This window comes from Choloepus didactylus, chromosome 8 (genome assembly GCF_015220235.1).
Source record: "Choloepus didactylus isolate mChoDid1 chromosome 8, mChoDid1.pri, whole genome shotgun sequence".
Classification (NCBI taxonomy): Eukaryota; Metazoa; Chordata; class Mammalia; order Pilosa; family Megalonychidae; genus Choloepus; species Choloepus didactylus.
The window spans coordinates 15,544,443-15,566,830 of record NC_051314.1 but is presented as its reverse complement, the minus strand read 5'-3'; the positions used below and the strand labels follow the sequence as shown (position 1 = coordinate 15,566,830).

General features: G+C 50.6%; 1 protein-coding gene across 2 annotated transcripts in view; it reads right to left on the bottom strand.

Moving 5' to 3' along the window:
• Window positions 1-21,750, bottom strand: part of TMEM184B (transmembrane protein 184B) — a 49,004-nt gene extending 27,254 nt beyond the window's left edge. For both annotated transcript variants that reach the window (XM_037846101.1, XM_037846102.1), the window contains exon 1: window positions 21,618-21,750. The gene's annotated coding sequence lies outside the window, so the exon portion shown is untranslated. The remainder of the gene's footprint in view (window positions 1-21,617) is intronic.
• Window positions 21,751-22,388: the final 638 nt, after the last annotated feature.

Here is a 22,388-nt window from a genome sequence, read left to right as displayed (position 1 = left end):
CAGGGGCTAGAGGAAGTGCAAATACCCTCTAAATTCTCTCCTGAGCATGGGGCTGGGGGGGTGGGTGTCCACTCCTGACTAAAGGCAGTACTGAGAAGCCCTCCGGGTCAACTCCCAGCTCAGGGGCAGCCACAGCGGCTCGGAAGCCACTTGGGGAGCAGACGCTGGCCAGGCACCTATTTTCATTTATGGACTCTGGGTGAGGGCTGCAGGCTCACATCCTCCTGGGGCTTTGCTTGGTGAGCATGGTGACCGACAGCCTTCCGGGGGCCTCGGTGCCACCTCTCTCGGGTATCAGGAGCCTGCACCTGTGATTCAGAATAATGCTTTAAGTAGTTTTGGGTGATATTATGAAAACCCTCGAATCATATGGTGCTACCCTGGGGGACTATAAATCTGAGTTCTGAATCATTTCCTCATCTCTACAATGTAGACAAGGTTACTTACTTCCGAGCTGTTTGGAGAAGAAACACAAGCTAATGTGTGGGAACACGGTCTGTGAACCCTGACGGCTGCCCCCGAGTTGAGTGTGAGTTGCAGGGCCATGGTGCAGAAGTGTGGCGAGTGGCACCTACCCCCCAGCCCTGTGCTCTGGAGAGGATTTAGGGGTATTGCCTACAGAGACATCCCTGGCCTCCACCAGAAAGGATCTTCCTCCCCTTTCCTCAAGGAGAGTCTGACCTCTGTTCTCTTAGGCAGGCCCTGGCCTTGGGGGTGCAGCTCCCTCAGATCCCCCTCTTTGAGAGGAGGTGGGAGACAATATGTTACGGGACCTGGGTTTGAGTCCCAGCTCTTTGATTTGGGGCAAGTCACCTAACCTCTGAATGAACTTCCTCTTCTGAATTTGTTGACTTACATGACTGTCAGAGGCTGTCAGTGCTATGCTAGCCTGGCTGCCAGGACCTGGGCAGCAGGCAAGGGCCTCTGAAGTCTGATCATGGTCAACTGTTCACAGTGTGTGAAGCAGAGTGGGGGAGGATGGATGCTGGGGTCCAATCCTTTCACTCTCAGGACAAGCATCTCTCTGGGAAGGATCTCGTGGGCCCGGATCCACTAACAGGCAGAACATGGGCTGAAGAAGCAGAAGCAATGCTGGTGGTGGAGCCCCTTAGCTCCCTGAGGGAAGGGGATGCAAGGAAGGGGCCTCCAGGGCCTCCCCTTTTCAATGTAGCTCACGCACCCCCAGGCAGCTGGGGGTGGATGCAGCTGTTTGGATGAGGCTGGAATTCAATTCCAGAGGCTCTGGCAGGTGCCCATTATTTTCTCAATTGACTGAAAGTTAAACTTCTGCCAGGGATGTGGCAGAGGGCCTTGAGGGGTGATGCTGGAATCATCTTTCTAACAAACGTGTCCCAAGGCCCCTGGACGCTGCACAGGGCACTGGAAGACCCAGGGCTAATAAGACCAGCCTCAGCTGCCCCACCACGACGGGAACCTGCGGAGAGGTGAATGTACGGCAGTGAGCGAGCCCTGAGGAGGCATCACCTGGCTTTGCAGAGGCTGGGAAGAGGGTCGGGGAAGGCATCAAAGTGAGGAAGAGTCTCAAAGGAAGGAAGAAGCACAATCAAGCTTCAGCTTTTAAGTCACAGAACAGGATTTCAGACTCCCCCCTGCAGTGCGGGGAAGTTACTTCACCTCTTGGAGCCTCAGTTCCTTCATCTATAATGTTTCAGGGTAACTACAGCAAATTGATGAGGGAAAGCCCTATTTTACAGAAGTCCTGCTAATAAATGGAGACAATATGAGAATTTAAAATGACCATTTTGCAACCTCTAATAAAAATAATGGATGTAGCTATGGATCATCGATGGCTGATAAAACCACTGAGTGAAAGGCTGTTGGGGAACTTGAAAACAGGTGGATCAGGCAGACACTATCGGAACCACGGTCACCCCCAGCATTAAATGGGCAGCCGATGCCACATGCCTCCTGACAGGATGCACAGAAGCATAGAGCACCACCTCAGAGTCTTGCCTCAAAGAGTGAACAGGAATCTAAACAAACGTTAGAACAAACCACCAGGATCCAGGAAATACAGAGGGTAGAGGAACAGGCTAAATGACACCACAAGGAAGTAGCAGCCAAATCCAGACAGCGGGACATTCCAGAGGACAAATGATCTGGTTTCTCTAATACATTAATGGCTTAAAAACAAAGATGGGGGGGGAAGCTGTTAAAGAATAAGGGACTCAAGAAATATTAAAACTAAATGCAACCTGTGGACTTTGTCTGGATCCTGATTCTAACAAACCGACACATGAAACAGATCATATAAAGGAAACCTCGTCAATTCTGTTAGGTGTGATAATGACATGGTGGTTACATAAAAATGAAGGTCATTATCAATGGAGGAAGGATGATCTTCAAACAAACGGAGCTCAAACAATTGGACATCCATAAGCAAAAAAATGACCCTTAACCTAAACCTCAGACCATATACAAAAGTTAATTCAAAATGGCTCATGGATTTAAATATAAACTTTAAAACATGTAGAGAAAAATATTGGAGAAAATCTTTGATACCCGGGGCTAGGTGACACGTTCTTAGACTGGCACCAAAAGCAGAATCCATGAAAGGAAAGTGATAAACTGGACTTCATCAAAATTTAAAACTTTTGTAATATGAAAGACCCTGTTAAGAGGAGAATGAAAATTCAAGCTACAGAGTGGAAGAAAATATTTGCAAATCATGTATCTGACAAATGATTAGCACCTGGACTAGAAAGAATGCTAAAAACTCAATGATAAAAAAGCAATCCAATTAGAAAATGGACAGAAGACATGAGCAGACATTTCACTAAAGAGGAGATACAAGTGGCAAATAAACATGTGGAAAGATGTTCAACATCAGTAGCCAATAGGGAAATACACACTAAAACCACACTGAGATATTACTATACAGCTACCAGAACAGCTAAAACAAAAAATAGTGACAACACCAAATGCTGATGATGATGCAGAGAAACTGGATCTCTCCTTCAATGCTGGAGGGAATGTAAAAGGGTACAGCTAGTTTGGAAACAGTTTGAAAGTTTCTTATAAAACTCCCTGTTCTAGTTTGCTAGTGCTGCCAGAATGCAAAACACCAGAAATGGATTGGCTTTTATAAAAGGGGGTTTATTTGGTTACACAGTTACAGTCTTAAGGCCATAAAGTGTCCAAGGTAACACATCAGCAATCAGGTACCTTCACTGGAGGATGGCCAGTGGTGTCCGGAAAACTTCTGTTAACTGGGAAGGCACGTGGCTGGTGTCTGCTCCAAAGTTCTGGTTTCAAAATGGCTTTCTCCTAGGACATTCCTCTCTAGGCTGCAGTTCCTCAAAAATGTCACTCTTAGTTGCACTTGGGGCATTTGTCCTCTCTTAGCTTCTCCAGAGCAAGAGTCTGCTTTCAATGGCCATCTTCAAAATGTCTCTTATCTGCAGCTCCTGTGCTTTCTTCAAAGCACCCCTCTTAGATGTAGCTCCTCTTCAAAATGTCACTCACAGTCGCACCGTGTTCCCTCTGCCCATCAGCTCATTTATACGGCTCCACTGCTCAAGGCCCACCCCGAATGGGCAGAGCAACACCTCCATGGAAATTATGCAATCAGAGTCATCACCCACAGCTAGGTGCGGCACATCTCCACAGAAACACTCAAAGAATTACAATCTAATCAACACTGATAACGTCTGCCCACACAAGATTACATCAAAGATAATGGCGTTTGGGGGTACATAATACATTCAAACTGGCACACTCACCATGCAACTATCATGCAACCCGGCAACCACACCCTTAGGCATTTATTCCAAAGAAAACTTATGTTCACATAAAAACCTGTATACAAATGTTCATACCAGCTGTATTTGTAATAGTCAAAAACTGGAAACAGGCCCAATATCTTTCAACGAGTAAAAGGTTAAACAAACCCTGGTACCCCCAGACCACGGAAGACTACTCAGCAATAAAAAAGAACAAACTATTGATACCCGCAAAAATCTTGATGGACCCCAAAGGTTTAGTGAAAAAGCCAATTTCAAAAGGTTAGATACTGTATGATCCCATTTATAGAACATTCTTGAAATGACAAAACTATACAGAAGGAGAACAGAAGAGTGGCTCCCAGGGATGAGGGTGGGACAGCACAAGGTAGTTTCACTTTCATTTGTGGTGATGGAACAGTTTTGTAACTCAATAGTGGTGGTGGCTACACAAATCCACCCGTGATAAAAGTACACAGAACTACACACACACACAGAACACATGTGAAAAACAGTAAAAACAGTAAGCTCTGTAGGCCAGTTAATATTCTTGTACCAATGTCCATTTCTTGGTTTTGATAATGTCCTACAGCTACATATGATTTCACCATTAGGGGAAGCTGGGTGAAGGGTACATGGGACTCTCTATTTTTGCAACTGCCTGAGTCTAATTACTTTAAAAAAAAAAAAAAAGTTTTAAGTCCTTCTCAAGTAAAGATGCATAGAAATATTTAAGGATGAAAAATAACATGATATCTGGGATTTACTCTAAAAAAATGGGGGGGAGGGATAGATGCTAGAAGATGGGCAAAATGTTGCTAAGTGCTGAAGCTGGGTGACAGGCAAAAATTCATTATACTACTTGCTCTACTTTGGTGTGTTTGAAGTTTTCCATAATAAACACCTTTAAACAGTACAACAGTAGAATTCTCTATAAAATTTGTTACGAGATGGACAGTGACTCAAAAAAACCTTCTGTATCAGAGACTTGCGGGTTATTTAGTTGTAGAAAAGCAATCAAAAAGTTGTCCACCCTAACAACTGAGTTACACGTTTCACTTTTACAAATAAAACTGTTCCAAATTTGCCCATTTTTTCTTTGACAACAGGCTGTCAGATATGCATCCTAGCAGATGTTTTCAAAACAGCTTTGAGCCTGTTTACCATGTCCCTTCTTCCAACAAAGGCACATTTATCACAATGAAGAAGAAAGGAGCACTGCTCTCTGAAAGAAACCAAGGCTAGGGGCACGGTGTTGGAAAAAGTATATCAGAAATGTTTCTACTGTTGTAGGATCTTGTTACCAAAAAAGAGTGTTAAGTCTGCCACCTATAAAAACTCTCATATTTGAACTCCTGGAAAACTACCTAACAGAATTTTCTAATCTGTTTAGAAACTTCCAAAGCATCTGAGTGGTTTTGGACTCATGCGTTATGAACTTTAAAATAGAACACCTTCCGTTTATTTCACAAAAACATTTGACTGGCATCAGGGAAGATGGAAATGTACTAGCCAAATTTCAACAAATCTTTTGCATAGCCGGTAGATGAGAGGGAAAAATGAGTAACCCGATTTGGAAAGCAAGCCAATGATGCATTACCTCTGTGTGCAGCTATGTGCCCTGGGCAGGGACCTTTTCCAGGGAGGGCAGCCATTAAAACCAACTCTCTAAATAAAGTGAACACAGAACCAGATCTTCAAATTGCTCCATCGGAGAGCATTAAAACACATCCAAAAATAATCAAGCATATGAAGCCAGTAGGTTTTTGTACCATCAACAGAATAAAAATTGTTTTTAAAAAATTATTACACATCATTAGCTCATCCTTTAATTTCTAGTTTGGGTTTAAGTTTTATTATGTACATAGTATAACAGTAAGGTAATACATGCATATAATTGTATAGTACATACATATAATTGTATAGTACGTGTATATAATTGAACATGGGGGTGCCTGCTCACAAAGGTTTTTTACTGATGGGCACATGTGATCAAAAAAGTCTGGAGAATAGGAAAGGGCCAAAGGCTGTAGATCAGTCAGAAAGCAGTAAAGCATTAGGCTGGCCTCTCTCCCCGGGGCCCACCTGCCCACAAGGTCACTCCAGACCTGTTCCTCATTTTGTTTCTTCTGCTGCATGGCAGGCTGTGATGAGACCAGGCCACACGGTCCGTACTTTGTCCTCAGCTCTGAGTCAGGGAAACCGAGCTGAGATCTCGGCGCCATCACACAAGCTGCGGCTGGGGGCCGCTTACTGGGCTGAACTTGTTTCTCTGGGTGGACCATCCCTTAGCCAAAGGGGCCAAGCGAGTCTAGGAATTCAAACATTTTCAGATTTTAGGAAAAATTATGGTGCTTATACTGTATATGGTGTGACAACCCCCGAGGGGTTTGGGTAGCACCCCAAAAACAAATATGGTATTTCCACAGAGAAACATCTGACGAGTCACCCAAGCTGAGATATTTTTAAAGACTGTAATTAGGCTCACATCAATTCAGGTCAGATTTTTGCCACCAAATTAGTTTGCAGCAGACTTAGGAAGAAGCTTTGGGACTTTTGAGTGTTCTGGATTCCAGAATGGTAGAGAAGGGACAGTGGTCTGGGCCCTCCTCAGAGAGCTGCAGTGAGACTACTGAGCAGAGATGGACCCAGAAAAAACAGGGGCAGCAATTGGTCAGCTTATTTTCTTCATACACAATGCTCGAGAATGCAGGCACTGGGATGTGGTTTATTTTTATACTTACTTTGACCTGAAAGGATGCCACCTCCCAAATCCCGTGAAAACATGTCAGGATCTGCCCATGGGAGGCTGTCCTGGCTCCTCTGCAGAGAGCCCAGCCAGGGTCCTTGGCAGCTGGATCCCTGCCTCTCCTCCCAGCCTCCTCTCCAGCCTCACCACTCGCCCCCCGCACCCTGGGCCCAAGCAACACGGGGTCCTTGCAGCCCCCTGCACGTGGAAACCCATGCCTCTGTGCCATCCCCTTGGCCCTGGGCCTTTGGAGGGGGTGGGGGGGGACAGACTCCAGACTCCCCACTCACAGCTCATCCTAAGCATCACAGCCTCGCCCAGGGCCAGCCCACCCCCTGCCCTGGTCCACTGTGCTCACTCCACAGTACTAAAAAGTTTGGTTCTGATAGCGTTCCTGCTCCCCCACAATTAATTCATCCATGTCCAGGCCTAGCACAGTGCTATGCACACAGCAGGGATTTGGAAAAGAAAAAGAATCAAACAGCTTATGGGATGAATGTGACATGCAGCCACCTGCTGTGGCAGGTAGGCTTTCTATCACTTGGGCATCCACCAATGCTTTCCAGAGTTCAGATGAAGAACCACCTAGGTGTTTTCGCTGGACAGAGGGAAGGACCAGAATGGAGGATGAGTCACACCCACTGTCTTCCAACGTGGCGAGGGCCACACCAAGGAGGGCAAAGGGACTCCATCAGGGTACAACCCAGTCCACCTGATGGGAGCAACAGGAGGGTAACATCCTGCTAAGATAGAGATGATTAAATGGAACCATCTAGCAATATGCTGGTAGCTTCTAGAATAAGGAAGTTCCCCATCAGACAGGGTTAGAAGTCCCCCAGGCAGGAATATTGGCCAAGGAACCTCTGTAGGGTACTTTACTCTTACCTGCTTCTCCCCAACTAGACTGCAACCTTCTGGAGGTCAGAGGTCATGTCTTCTGCAACTCTGACCCCTGGCATCTATCTCAGAACCCGGCACACAGTACTCCTGGAGCCTCAGGTGGGTAAGGGAAGAGGTGAATGAATAAGTTTGCCCTTTGCTGATACCCTCTGCCACCACTGTGCCAACCCCAGGAAATGGAATGTGCTCTCGTTCTTCCCACAGATCTTCATCCCCACCTGCCTTGACATCTATCACCTTCTATGACCTATTACAGTTTGTACAAGTCACATCTTCTCTGGTACCTATTCTTTCCTTTGGTGGCATTTATTGCAATTGTGGTTATAGGTGTTCAATGAACACCTGTCTTCCCTGAGCCTGGCTCCATGAGGGCAGAGACCATATCAACCTTGGTCACAGTCATGTCTCCTGCCTAGGGGCTGGCTTACGGTAGGTGCTGAAAAATTATTCGCTTCGGGAACCAAGTGAACAGCATAGACAAAGGCACGGAGGCAGATGTGTCAAACCACACTTGGCCAGGTGTGTGACGGGACCAGGATACCTGCATCAGCCTGCTGACAGCAAGTCTCAGAGGGCAATGGGACCCATCTGACAGACCACCTGCAGCACTCTACAGTTTACAAAGCCTTTCTGACAACCATGCAAGTGGGTCTCATTGCGATCGGAGCATCCAGACAGGGGTACAGGGCCACAGCCAGAGGGGAACACTGGGAGCAGAGCCTGGCTGGGACACCAAGCTACAAGGCTGGAGCTCATCTCTGTAGGGCAGAAAGCCAGGCTCAGAGCCGAGGAGCTGATGGGAGTCAGGGAAACAGGTTTGGGCAAACCCACCAACAAAGCAGGGAGCACCAGTTTATGAACATTCTCTCCACCTCCTATCAGGGGGCCAGGAAAGTCAAACAGTCACTGGACAGGTGCTTGAATCAGAGTACAGGGGAATGGAGCATGTTGAGTAAAATTCAACCTGGCCCTGGAGTGGACAAGCCCTAGAGAAAGAACAACTTCAGAGCAGCACAAATGCTCACTTCCCGATACAGCCCCCATCCTTCTCCCCGGTCAAGTTACGGAACCTCTCCTTGCCTCAGCTCCTGTAAAACCTCAGAGAGTTGTAAGGAATAAATAAATTAATGTAACAGTGCCTGGCACTACACAATGTTATCTATTATTATTATTACTACCTATTTCATAATCATTTCATCCTTCTATTCGGCTAGAAGTTCACGTCCCATTTTTCAAAATATCTGTTCATTGAAGTCTCTGACAGTCTCTAAGACACAGACCAGTCCTGTCTCTGGTCATCTGTTCTGTCTTTTTTAATTCTTCTGAGACCATATTTTCATTTATTAGTTTCAGATGCAAACCTTTGGGAGCTGTGGCCACGGATGCTCTCTCCAGCAGCTGTCCACACCCAGAAGCCGAGCTAAACTGGCAACTCGTGCGCACACCCGTCTCCAGAATATCAGTGCGGCCTGGGAAGGTTTCTGGTTTTCTTATTTACTAGATATGTAGCAACTTTCATCTCTACGTGACTGGCTGGCTAGAACTGGACTGAGCGCGGTTAATCTGAACTGACCACTTGCTCCCACTGCAGCTGCCTGGGAACGACAGGGAGGCCTCCCGCCGCACGCACGGGGTGGTTTCGGCTGTTGGTTGCATGTGTGGGGAGGCTGGCCACATCAGAGCAGGCAGCAACCCACAGCCTGGCCCTTCCCCAGAGGGGATTACAGAGGGCCGGCCAGGGGCTGGGTGGCTTTCTGGTGAGCCTTCAGAAAGAGGATCAAATGCCCTGCAGAGGGGGCAGGGGCGCCTAGCATTCCCACTCCCCTCCAAGCCACGCCGACAAGGCCAGGCCACTCTAGCCGCTCAACATCTTTCCCTCTTCTCCTGGGCCCAAGTTCTCACAAATTCTCAACCAGAAAAGAAAAATCATCCAATCTTGTACCTGTCACTTGGGGAGAGGGGGGAGCCGGTGGCAGGAGTAAAGGGGAACAGCAAAGTAATCCAAAATCCTTCAGCGAGGGCTTACCTCTTTCAGCCTTTTAAGTCTTTTTTTTTTAATCCATACCAGTCCAAATTTTGATCATCTCAGTTTTCTCCAAAATTGGGAACAAATGAACCAATGCTCAGCTATAAATGTGATTCCAATCACCTTTTCCAACAGGCTGAACCCCATACCTTTTGGAGCAAACGGGCCCCTTCAGATGCAGAATTCTGAGTCCAAACAGTCCCTCTGCCCAGTGGGGACAGGCTGTCCAGGCCAGCTCTAACCCTGAACCTGCCCCACCCTGAGGCCCCATCAGCAAGAAGTCTGGCTCTGGGCTAGGATACTCAGTGGAAAACCCCGTCCTGAATTTCATTCCTGCAAGTATGTATGGAGTTGGGCAACCTAGACCCAGGGTTCCCCCTAGGGGTCCACCCACAGCAGTGAGTGGTCAAGTGACTGAAGGACTAGAGCAAGCATCCCCACTGCAGCCCTGGTTACAACAGCCAGAGGCTGGACACGGCCCCAGGGCCCACCCACGGCCCCAGGGCCCACCCATCGACCACCGGACCAGAGCCCAGCAGTGGAAAAGGCAGAGCCCCGCCCTCCACAGCACGGAGGACTCTCGCAGAAAACGCCGAGGAAAAGAAGCCACACACCTAAGAGTACTTCCTGCATGACTCCATTTTTAGAAAAGTCAGAAACAGGCAAAACTAACAGTGAGGGGTGTGAGTGGCGGTTACCCTGGGAGAGGCCTGAGGGCTACCTCTGGGGCGCTGGGAAGGTTCTGCAGCTTCATCTGGGTGACGGGTATTTACAGAGGTATTTACAGATGGGAAAATCCATGGAGCTATACAGCTAAGATTTGTGTATGTTACAGCAGTACACTAAACCTCTATAGTAAGGTAAAAATTATCAATATGTATCTCTGGAGAAACTACTATGTGCTAAGCCCAGAGGACACCAGGATATCTCAAACAAGACTCTGACTCTTTAGCAGCTTCCAGTCTAATGGGGGGAGAAAATACACACAAACACCACCAGGTGGTACATGGCCGGTGGCACAGGTGACAGGAGGGCACTGAGGGTATCTGTGTGACCCACCATTTTGGGGAGGTGGGGGAATAAACTGACGAAGTGCAGGAGTTTGGGAGGCGGCCAGAGCTGGGTCCAACCCCACTTCTCGCTGAGCGCCCTGGGCCAGCTGTTTGATCTACTTGCTCATCTGTAAAAGGGAAGTCACAGCCGCACCTCATGGGGGTCTCGAGAGGCTGCAAGGAAAGAGGGTGCACGAGGCACTCAGCGCAGGGGCCCAGCCTCTGCAGCACATGACTGTGGCCATTCACACCATGAGGCCGTGTCTGCTGGTGACAGGCGGCGGGCAGGGTTCACAGACACGAGGCAGGCTCTGGTCCCATTCCCGCTCCCCAGGCAGGTCCCAAGCATGGCCACCCTGACCCCCCACGAAGAAGGCAGCCACCCATTCACTCATTTGGCCAACATCTAATGCACCCCGGGCTGTGAGTGGGGACCAGATCCCTAGAGCACATTGTAAAAAGCCTTAAATGGCAGGAGGGAGGAGCAGATGAAGGACGGGGGTAGTTGAGGGCAATCGGGATGGTGAAACAGAGGTGGAAACTAAGCTGGGCCTGGAAAGTCAAACAGGCAGGCAGAAGGAACAACACAGGCCAAGGCAGGGGCAAGGGAAATCAGGAGACATAGAGGGGAAAGCACAACAGTGGAGTGTGTCTCCTTGGGCGCCCGGGGCTGAGGCTGTCAGTGGGGACACCCCTGCAGACCTCAGAGGCCAGGAAGGGGACATGTCAGAGCAGGGATTTAAAATGACACATCCAGCCAATGGCAGTGCTTCCAAAGGGCCAGATGGAGATGGCTCCATTACGCCAGGCCTTGGGCTGGAGGTGGTATTTACCGAGATACCCCCAAACCTCTATTGGATCCCCTTTGTGAGACCCAAGCACACATTTTTTATTAGGTGGTGGTGAGGAGGCAGGCCCTGGGAAGAGCGAGGCCTGTCTGTCTTTGAGTGGCCAGAACCTTGGCCTCTCTGCACTGGGCAAGAGGTAAGGACGCGTTTACTATATATTTTTTTTATTTAATTAATATCACTTATTTAAATTTCTGGAAAAGTCATATGTTCATATGGTTCAGGATTCAAACGGTACAAAGGGTTTACACTGAACACTCTCCTAGCACCAGACCTCTCTCCAGAGGCACCAAAATTACCACTTCTTGAGAATCCCCAGAGACCGTCTCCGCATATCCAAGCAAACACACATATTTTTTACCCTTTTCTCTACACGGATGGCGGCATGTGTCGATAATGACAGGGATGTCACCAGCCACACCATCCCACACCAGGCTTCCTTCACTCAGTGATGTATCTTGGTGATTGTTCCACATCAGTGCATGGAGCTTCCATATTATTTTTTATGGCTGCACAGTACTTTGTGGTTGGGACAGTGCGTAAGTTATTTATGGCCCCCTACTGATGGACATTTAGGTTATTTCCAATATTTTACTATGGTTAGGCAACAATGACTAATCTTGCAAATAAGTCATTTTGCATATATGTGTTAACACATCTGTAGGATAAATTCCTAGAAGTGGAACTGCTGGGTAAAAGCATACAAGCATCTATAATTTTGAAAAATATTGCCGAGAGGTAGAATACATTCAAATCCCTAGAAAATAGGGCTTCACTGATCCAAGAAATAAGCCCAATTAGTGGGGGGAATACAAGGTATACTTTTAAGGGTACCCAGATAAAGAAATGGTAGAGGAAAGCTGTTTCTAGCAGGCAGAGCGCTGAGTCAGGAAATGGTTCCAGACCCAGATCAGCCCCAACGTGCCCAGCGCTGGTCCATGAACTTCATTTCCCACCCAGCTCCTCCCGGCACACACAGGCTCTGATGCCCTGGTCCCAGGGCAGGGACAAGGGTGGACGTGACTCAAGTCACCACAACACCCGGCTGTAACTGGTCTCCCTGGGTGAAGGTGCCAGTGCCCAGAGGAGGAGCAAGCAGGCCCCGGACTGTGCCGTAGAGACTGGCCTGGCAGGGAGGAGGTGAGGCGAGAGTCCAGGAAGTTGGTCAAGCACTTCAAGTCTGGCCATCCCAAATGAGTGACAAGCACCTCTGGCTACTTCCCCTGCACAAGTTGCAGGGATGTCACAGCCCTGCAAGACACTCTCATGCTCTGGAAGCTCCCTCTCCTCCTGGGTCCATCACAGACCTGTTACATAATGCATGTGCCTAACAGCAATCACCACCTAAGTAAGCCGCTGATCAAGTAGGAGACTCAAGGGGGTGGAGGCGGGTGCGGGGACTACCTGATGTCCTTCCTCCCTGGAGGTGAGGCCAGCGGGGGGGAAACACTGCAGGCAGGGCAAGGCTTCCCCCGACCCTCCACAACTCCAGCCCAACTGAAAACTGCAGAAAAAAATAAAAGATTTTCTGCCCCCACCCAAGTGGGGAAGACCTCTTGGCAAACAAAGGCAGCACTGAGACAAAGACCACATGCCAACTTCCTGTTTCCCTGCCCATGCTGGACTCTGAGACAGCCAAGCACTTCTGTAAATCAAATCATATTCAAATGCACAGAGGTGATTTGCTATTACAACTTTTCTAAACAATGCAAGGTGCATTGATCTTTCTTTGTAAAGGAAATACATACTGTTTGGTAAGCCTAGATCTTCACTCATCCTATTTGTTTGAAAGCCACTGACTTCCCCCTCCTGGAGCTTAGGCTGTGACCCCCGCGCCTAGCAGGGCTCACTCAGCTGTCACGCCTCGACTTAGTGCCTGTCTCACGCCTCTGTGTGGACTCAAGGTGGTCCCTCTACCTGGAAAGCCCGTCCCCCTCTTCTCCACCTGTCCCCAGCTCACTGTCCCTCCCCTGGGGAGTGCCCCACCCCCCAGGCGGTGCACACTGCTGCCCGCTGAGGCTCCCACAGCTCCCACCTGGACCCCTGTGACCACACTTTCTATTACAGCATTTTCTAAATCTAAGCCACAATTCAACCTGCTGGGCATCCTGTGGGACTGCGGCTCTCTGAGGGCAGAGGCTGAGCAGGGGCCAGTCAGAGCAGGAAGGGCACAGGATCTGAAATCAGAAAACCTGGGCACTACCTCCCACAGGCCTTCTGCAAATTCACCCTCCTGAGCCTCAGGAGCTCCACCTACAAAACAGGAACAATGATTCCAAGACTCCAGGGCCATTGGGAGGATTAAATGAAACGTGAAATGCTAATTTGTATACTACAAAGTCCTACCCAAATTCCAGCAAGTATAATAATATTAAATTGTTAATAGAGTGATATCATTTAATAACCAGCATTAATTAGTATATATTAATACTTACATCAGTATTCATTAGTATTCTCACCTCCCCCCTTCACCAGCACCCATCATGGTGCCTTGCAGGTATCTCAGATTCCAGATTCTCTGATAATTTCAGATGAAATAAAGCATCACGGATGCTGGAAGTGGAGCCCAGGAGGCTCTGCCAGAGGCTATGGTAGCAGCCACGGTGTTAGCTTTTTTTTCCTTCAGCACTTGGCCGTACGTGATGAGCCAGGGGACTGTGGGAAACAACAGCACCCAACAGCGCAGGGCAGACCTCCCTGGGTGCAGGCAGTCCACAGGGACTGAGCAGGAGAAAAATAAAGGTACCCAACTCCACACATGTCCCCGGGGCAGGGAGGCTTTCTGATCTGAAAAGCCCTTTCAGGGTGTCACCTGCAGTGACTTCCGGAGGTCTCACCCCACCCCCTTGCTGCAGGGGAACAGCTAACCTAGGACCGCCCATGACCCGCAGGTAAAAGGACCCAGTCTGTAGCTGGGATCCCAGTTCCCCAGAGACAAAGGAATCTTCAGGAGGATCACCAAAGAGATTTCAAGTTGGAAAAGGAGTAACACACACACACACCCTCTCCTTCCATCTATCAAGACTATGAAGACCTGCCCCCCGCTCCAAGCCAGCCCCCCCATCCTTGGAGAGCTCAAGGCTCTCTAGCCTGTGACCTCACCTGAGCCTGGAGCACCCTGGAGGTGCGCAGAGCAGGTGTCAGCAGCTCCATTAGAGGGTGAGGCTCAGAGACCAGGTGACTCACCCACGGGCATCAGCCAGGTTTTTTGATTCAGTCCAGGGCTCTGTCCACCACTCACGCCATCGTGTCACCCAGCAAAAAGGCTGGTGACCTCATAGTCCCTGCGGAGAACTTCAAGTAAACTGCCAAGGAGGTCTGGGAACTTCTCTGACTCTTTTATGTCTACGGCTGACTTTTTTATTTTATGGGTAAATGCTTACAACCCAGCGTTAAGGGAACGATGAGCTAACACACGTTTATGCCTAGAAAGAAAACACACCCAAACTTTAACAGCAATTGTTTCCCAATTATGAAATTTGGGGTGATTTTTATTCTCATTCCCAATCTTTTCTGTTCCAAGTTTGCTATAATCAGCAAGGACTTATTTTTAAAATCAGAGAAACCTATTGTTTTTAAAAGGCTGAATGAAACACTATGATCAACAGTGCAAACTTTCCATGAAATATTCATTTAGTTGTGTGTGACTTTTTAAAAAGTGGTAGAGCTGGAAGTGACGCAGGTTAGGCACAAAGGTTTTCTGGGTGGGATCTTCCCCTCTGGTTTCCGACCCAGAGGAGAAGGAAAAGGAGGCGTCTGCGGGGCTTCCTGTCTCCATCGCAGGCCTGAGACCCACCAGACCACCGGACAGAACGAGCCCAAGGCTGCCCCAGGCTGTTTATAATGTATGCCAGTGGCTCCTAATTTCAGTTCAGTCCTAACAAACAATCCCATCTGTTTGGTATTAAAATCCATCACTTCTCTAGAGTAACTCCAGCTCTCTCCTGAGTGGGAATGCCATCCATCGCTCCATCCAGCCATTCATTTGTTCAGCCAAAAACTATTTCAGCACCTACTCTGGGCAAGGCACGGTGCCACCGAGCCATCATTTACCTGGGATGGGAAAAATTCCCAACCAGAAGCCACGGGTCATCCTTTTATGCCCTGCCTATGCACAGGGTTTCAGCCACGCTAAGAAAGAGCCAACCTGTGGACAAGCACTGCCCAGGTGTCCAGCCTGATTCCAGCTTCAACCTCCTCTGCATTCAGTCTGAGCCTCCCCAGTCCTTAGGAAACACAGAGCTTGACAGTCAGTGCCTGGCAGCGATGCTGGCAGACTTAGCTGGGCTGCATCAAGCTCCCTGCACCAGCATCCCTTTCGGCAGAGGTGGAGGCCGTGGGGAGCAGAATGACGAAAAAACTCAAAATCCAGACAACGTTCCAATTCTACTCTCCACAGCCCTCTCCTACTTTACCACTTCCCCCTCCTATCCTCTTTGAGGCCAAGAAGATCACATTTAATTAACAGTTACTAAGGGTCCACTGAGTGCGGAGCCCTAGAGTTAAACAATTTTCTAGAAATGAACTCAGACCTATGCTTTGCAAATGCTGTTCCCTCTGCCTGGAATTTGCTTCCTCCAACCTGACACTTGGTGACTCCTCCACAGTCCAGTTTAAACATGTCACTTGGGCAGAGAGAGCCTGGCCAGGCGGGACCTCCCAGGAGCACCCGCACATTCCCAGAGCACCCACAACAACTGCAACTGCTTGTGTACTTGACGACTCTCTCCCCAGCTGGACTCAGCTCCGAGAGGGCAGATGCCATGTCCAGCTCCCCACATACTGCTTGGCATGCTGGCGTGTGACCTCTCTTTCCTGAATAAACTCAAAGGCATAAAAGGGAAAAAGCCAATGTTTACTGGGCATGTACCACGTGCCAGCCAGGCACCACGCAGAGGTCTGTGGACCTCAGATGTTAGCCCTAAGAGGGCAGCGCGTCAATTACTCCTATTTCACAAATGAAGGAAATTGCATCATTTCCCCCAATTTTTTTTTTCCCAACAATATCCATGGCTAGGACTTTTTTTTTTTCTCTCTCTCTCTCTCTCTTTTTCAGGTTTTCTTCTTCTACACAATGTACAATTCCTTTTAAATGGATCAAAAAATAGCTCATATACATCAATGAGTCCTCGTCATAACATCTCGGCAGCAAACATCATAAACTAATGAAGGTCTCGTTGGAGGGGAAGGGAGACTGGGACTGGAGTGGGTGTAGGGGGTGTGGAGAGAAAAGTTATGGTTCTGGAGGAGAGGGGAGAAAAGGGAGTGGTTGGGGAGAAGGAACAAAAGTGAAATATCAAGAAGCATCTTTACAAAGCAGTTCTGTAGCTAATTTCTTTCAAAGGGGAAAGGAAAGGTAACCAAAGCAGGAAAACACTTATCTCTGTGTCTTAAAAAAACATTTTCTACCATACATACACCCAAAAATATGGAAGAAAAAAAAACACCTTATTCCAGGGCTGGACGGAGTCTGGATGCTGTGGTCAAAGGACAAAATAAAACCAACAAATAAGGACCTCTGTTCTCCGGGTTTACTCGCGCCTTACTGCGAATCCACCCATTTCAGGCTTCTAGGGAGCAAGACATCATCCATGAACTACTTTCAGCACCTCTGGGGATGGAGGAATCCAGGTAGAACTGGTAGGATCCTCACTCTACTATTACCCTGGGCTGCATTCAGAGCTCCAGGGGTAAAGGCTGACTCGCAGAGCAGAGAGGGCCTCTCCTCCTGTCCTTAGGACCTGAGGTGGAGTGTGTCTGCAGGGCACAAGGCCTGGTAAAGGATAGTAGCAATAGACTTGGACAGACAGGGTAATCAATGATGAAAAAGTAGAGAATCAAGGAAGATGGGGGAGACGGAGAAAGGGAGGAGGTGAAGGGCTAATCCTTTACCATGATTAGGGAGCCCTCACCCTCATCACTAATCCCTGGGAAAGGTATGAAAATGGGGAGAAAAGAGGGTAAGAAATCAAACCTCAGCGACTGAGCTTTAAAGGGTCACGGGGCCACACGAGTCAACAAGGAGCTTCCCCCTATTTTTAAAGAAGGGGGATTAGAACCTGGTTAGCAGCTTGTCCAAGTCCACAGGGCCAATAAGAGGGAGGACTTGTACCTGCATCTCCCAATTCCTTCTGTCCTCTCTCCGGGTCCCCAGAGCTGTTCAGTCATTATCTCCCTTCCCCCAAATCCAAAGCAGGCCCCTCCTTCTCCTGGGCCCCCAGTGACCATTCTGGCCCCTCCTGAATTCTCAGCCTCCTATCCCAAGGCTCAGGGGTCCTCCCCTCTCCTCCCCTCACATCCCAGGCACCTCACACCCACACCCCATCTACCAGACTCTCAAACCCCTCTTCTCCGTCACCATGCAGATGGCTCAAGCTCAGCCCTCATCACCTCTCTCCTGGACCCCAGCCTAGCTGCCTTCTGCCTCTGTTTACCTTCACAAAGCCACTAGCATCACCTTTGTGGATCACAAATCTGACCATGTCACTGCCCAGTTGAAACCTTCAACAACTCCCTGGTCTCTTGAACTTCTGACTCCTCAAAGTCAACTCCAGCCATCCCCTGCCACACGCTCTATGTCCAGTAAAATCAGGTCACTGGTCCCTTGACGCCCACGCCTCCATGCTGACCCCCAGTCTGGAGCTCCCATTGTCCTCTAGGGCCCCACTTTCGTATCTCTTCCCTCACAGACGATTCTCAGACACCCCAGATGGACCCCACTCAGCTGTGCTTCTGTGTTCGGCAAAGACCTCTGGTGGAAGAGCCCACCCCAAAGCCTTCAGCCCCACCAGGAAGGATGGCGCCCAGTCCTCCCACCCAGGGTGCAGCACAGAGAGTGCCCACAGCGGCATGAAACATGGCCAGCCCAGCCACCCAGCAGGGCAGGGCAGGGACCGGCAATGTTCTGACAAATGAGATCAGGGACCTAAACCCAGGGCTCCTGGCTCCCACTCCTGCCCTGCCCACCACTCCCTGCTGCCTCTATCTGCAGCACAGATGAGTGTGGGGTGCGTGACGGAGAGCCACCACAGCTCCCAGAGGGAGAAGGGAGCAGGCTGCTCACACCATCCCAGACAGCATGAGAAGGCAGGCCTCCTAAAAAAAAGCTCCAGCTCCGTGGAGACTTTCACAGCCAGCAGCAGAGACTGGTGGTGGACCAGGCACCATTACAACAGCAAGCTCCAGAGGCCTGTCCTCGTCCACGTGGGGTCATCAGTACAGGAGAAGCCAGAGGAAGAGAAGGGGAAGGATGCCAGTGGCTCGCCGGAGGGGAAACCAAAGGGGGCCGGGTCTTCTTGGAGTGATTTGTGGGAAAAAAAGGAAGGTGGTTACGGGACGATACTGTCCTGTAACACCAGACTGATGGTGTCACTTCCTTTGTGAAACCCTTGGGGACTCCTGGCTGACCACAACGGGCCCAAGTTCAAACTCCTGAGCAGGGCCTTCAAAGTCCTCTGCCCCAGGCCACGGCAGCCACCTGAGGGTGAAGGTGTGCCAGGCCTCCACACCTCTGCCCCTGGGTTCCCTCTACCTAGAATGCCCTCCTCTCCCTCCGTGGGTCAAGCACTACGCATCCTCCAAGGCTCAGGACATTTTGCTTCTAGGAAACTTCTAGAACATTCCAGGGTCAGAACAGGGGAAGTGCATGGGCTCCTAGGTCAGACTGTCTGGTTCAAAGCTGAGCTCCGACCAGCTGTGTGACCTCCGCCCAGCTTTTCCCCCTCAAAGCCTCCTGGGCTGCCTCCTCTGCAAAACCAGGAGGTCACGCCTCCCCCCCCTCCTTGGGCAGGGGGCGGATGAAATGCAGTAATTCACGAAAGCACTTTGAATTGTGCCTGGCACACAATAAGTACTCAATAAATGAGCTGCTGTTCCTAGCATCCTCTGGGCCGCCTTGGGGCCCTCTGTTCACATAAGTAGAGCACTGTCTTGCTCACTTTTTTACATGTCAGTCTCCTTCAGTCAACGATGCACCCTCAGAGGGCAAGAGCCAGGCCCAGCTCAGTGCGAGGCGGGCAGGAGATCTTCAGTAAGTGCTCACACCACCCGAGTGCCTCAGACTGAAGCTCCTCCCGAGGCAGGCCCCACCCAGCACTCGCCCAGAGCCCAGCTGCTGGCCCCCCAGAACTCACACACTCAGGGCCCCAGCCTAAAGGCCCCGCTGCACAAGAAGGGCATTTGCTGTTTCTGGGCTTCAAAACAATGAAGGCTGTCCCCTGCCTCGCTGAGGCTGTTTCCACTCCAGGGAATTCACGGGAGTAAATGAGCACAGCAGGGACTGAAAATAGCACCGAGCCCCTCTCAGGGAAAGGGCTGGGCCGGCCAGCTAGAAATCAAGAGCAAAATCATCAAAGCAAGCTGGGAGAAAACAGCATGGAGACAAGAAGTCCGAGCTCCAAAGAACTCGGCCAAGTGAATTAGGACAGGCGGATCACTCACACCCATTCTGCCTCAAAGCTCTTCACTCCAGCTTCCAAAGGGGCTCCTTGTCTAACCCCCACCTCCCTAGGAGGAACTTAAAACACACCAGGGTCCCAAGGGCTGAACAGAGGTGCCCAGGTTGACCACGGTGCTCCAGGGGAATTTACAGTGCCTTCTCCAACCACACTAGCTATCCAGGCTTTGTGTCCAGATTGGGGTCACTATCTGTATCCATCTGCCCAGAAAGTGGGGAGCCCATAGAGGACACGCACCAGGTCCCATTCATCCTCAGCACCCCCTGCCCGTCACATGGGGCCTGGCACACAGTAGAGACACAATAAATTACAAGGCAGCAAGAGAGAGATCCGGACTCCATCCCCGTCTTCCATGTACCATGGACAAGCGAGTCATGTATTCTCTCTCGGTTTCAGTTTCCTCATCTGCAAACAGGGATAACAACAGTTCCTTGCTCCCACCACTGCTGTGTGGAAATCACGAAAGCACCACATGAATGTTAGATATTCATCCTTCAAGCTTCAGTCAACTGTCCCCTTTTGTTGGAACTTTTCTGCCAGCCACGTCCGCCCTCCGCCAGCACTGACCCCACTCTGCACCACCTCTATTCCTTTGTTCTTTATTTTTCACATCACTGTAATTACTTGTTTCCAAGTCTGATTCCCCCACTGGCCTGCGAGCTCCCTGAGGCTGGGGACATCATGTGTGTGCCCAGGGCCTGACAAAGTGGGCATGCAGGACTGGCTGCTGAGGCCCTCCCACCCCACAGCCCCAGCTCTGACACTCACAGCACCCTCCGACAAGGTGACTTGATGTGTACAGAGCCTAAGGGACCCGCCAAGCATGCTGAAAGGAAGGGATGCTGCAAGCATAACCTGTCAAGGAAGTCACACCTCTGAGACCTGCACCTCCTCTGCAGGTGCACGGTGAGCTTGTTTGCCTGGCAGACTCTGCAGCGCACAAGCCTCCAGGGCACAGATTGCTGCTTCTTTCCTTACATAAAGCACCAGGTAGGAACCAGTCAGACAAATAAATACGTGGCCTCTTCACCTCACACACAGGTGTCAGGCTTGCAAACATCCGCTTTGCCCCACCATGCCCTCCTAAGAGGGGGTGAAAAGTCTGGCCTTGCACTATCCCCGGAGGGAATATGGATTCGGAACAGATACCCAGGCTAGCCCCCACCCCACTGCCTTGCAATGGCCTGGAGCCATCTGGCAATAGATGCAAGCAGAACCAAGCCAAGGTGTCAAAGGTGTGCTAAGAGATGAAATGTACAACCCACAGAATGATGCACACATTCTAAACCAGTGTCCATGGTCCCTTTTCGACGCAAACGTCCTTGGAGCCCCAGGCTTCCATCGTGGCCCCTCCAGACACGCTGACCTGAGCACAAGGCACGTACCCGCTCCCTTCAGGCACCCCAAAGGCCAGGCCCTAACAACCACCCCACCAGATCACAGCCACCGCACAGGGCACGAGTGTCTCCCCCACTCACGTGGCCGTGCCAGGCGCCAGCACACCCACCCTGGCACGCACAATCCCACCAGCAAAGGGCCTGTCCATTCGCGCCCCTCCCTGCCCCCTAGCCACCTCCACAAGCAGGTCCGATTTCACGCCAGGCGCGGCCCCCGCCACGTCGGCGAGAAGGGGGCCCGGCAGGGCGGAGCGCACGCGGCGGCGCTCGCTCCCTCTCTCCCCGACCGCGTTCGCCCTCTCCCCGCTCGGGCACCGGCGGCCGACGCGACCCGCGGGGCACCCCCCCGCGCGGGCCTCTGCCAAATGGAGCAGCGCCCCCCGCCCCCGAGAGTCCGTAGCCGCCCCCCTTGGGGTCTCCCGCGCGAAGCCGGCCGGCCTCGGTACCTCAGGAGCCCATGGCGGAGGCGATGTGTGTGGGCGAAGCGCGGGGACCAGACTCTGCGGACCCGGCGCGCGAGCAGGCGGCGCCGCAGCCTCGGTGTCTCGCCGCCGCCGGCGCGTCCCTGGGCCCAGCGGAATGCCACCGCGACGCGCCTGCGCACTGGGCGCGCCGCCGGGGTGGGCGGGGCGGGGAGCGCGCGACTGAGATCACTCGCCTGTCCTTAAAGGGGCCGCTCGCGGAAGCCCCCAGACCCCTCCCGGCCCCCAACGCTGCCCCCAAACAGCTTCCCGCGGTACAGGAACCGTGGGCTGCGAGTCAGACCCCGCGGGCTCCAGGTTCTGATCCCGACGCTCGCTTCTCTCTGGCGCGTCACTTCTCTTAGCCCCAGTTCCCCCATTTGAGCCTGTTTTGAAGATGAGAGAAAATAATGGTTATTTGTTGAGTGAAGGATGCAGGTGTAAGTGTGGAAAGACTGTATTCGAAGTGCTGTGTGCAATTTCTCGAGATGAAATTGCTAAGCACAGAAAAAGGCTTCTTCCTATTCCACCAGCTGTTCTTCCTTGCCGCACCTAGCTCTAGGCTGCCTAACTAGCAAAATTCTTCAGAAATTATTCAAGCAGCCTAGCCCCAGTTCTGTTTGCCAGGACCATACATTACTCGGGTTAACTGAAAAACACAAAATCAAGTTCTAGCATTGATATGCTGAAGATTTCCAAATGTATTTCTATCTCCTGTGCAGACGTCTACCCTGAGCTGTCTACTCAACACTCTCT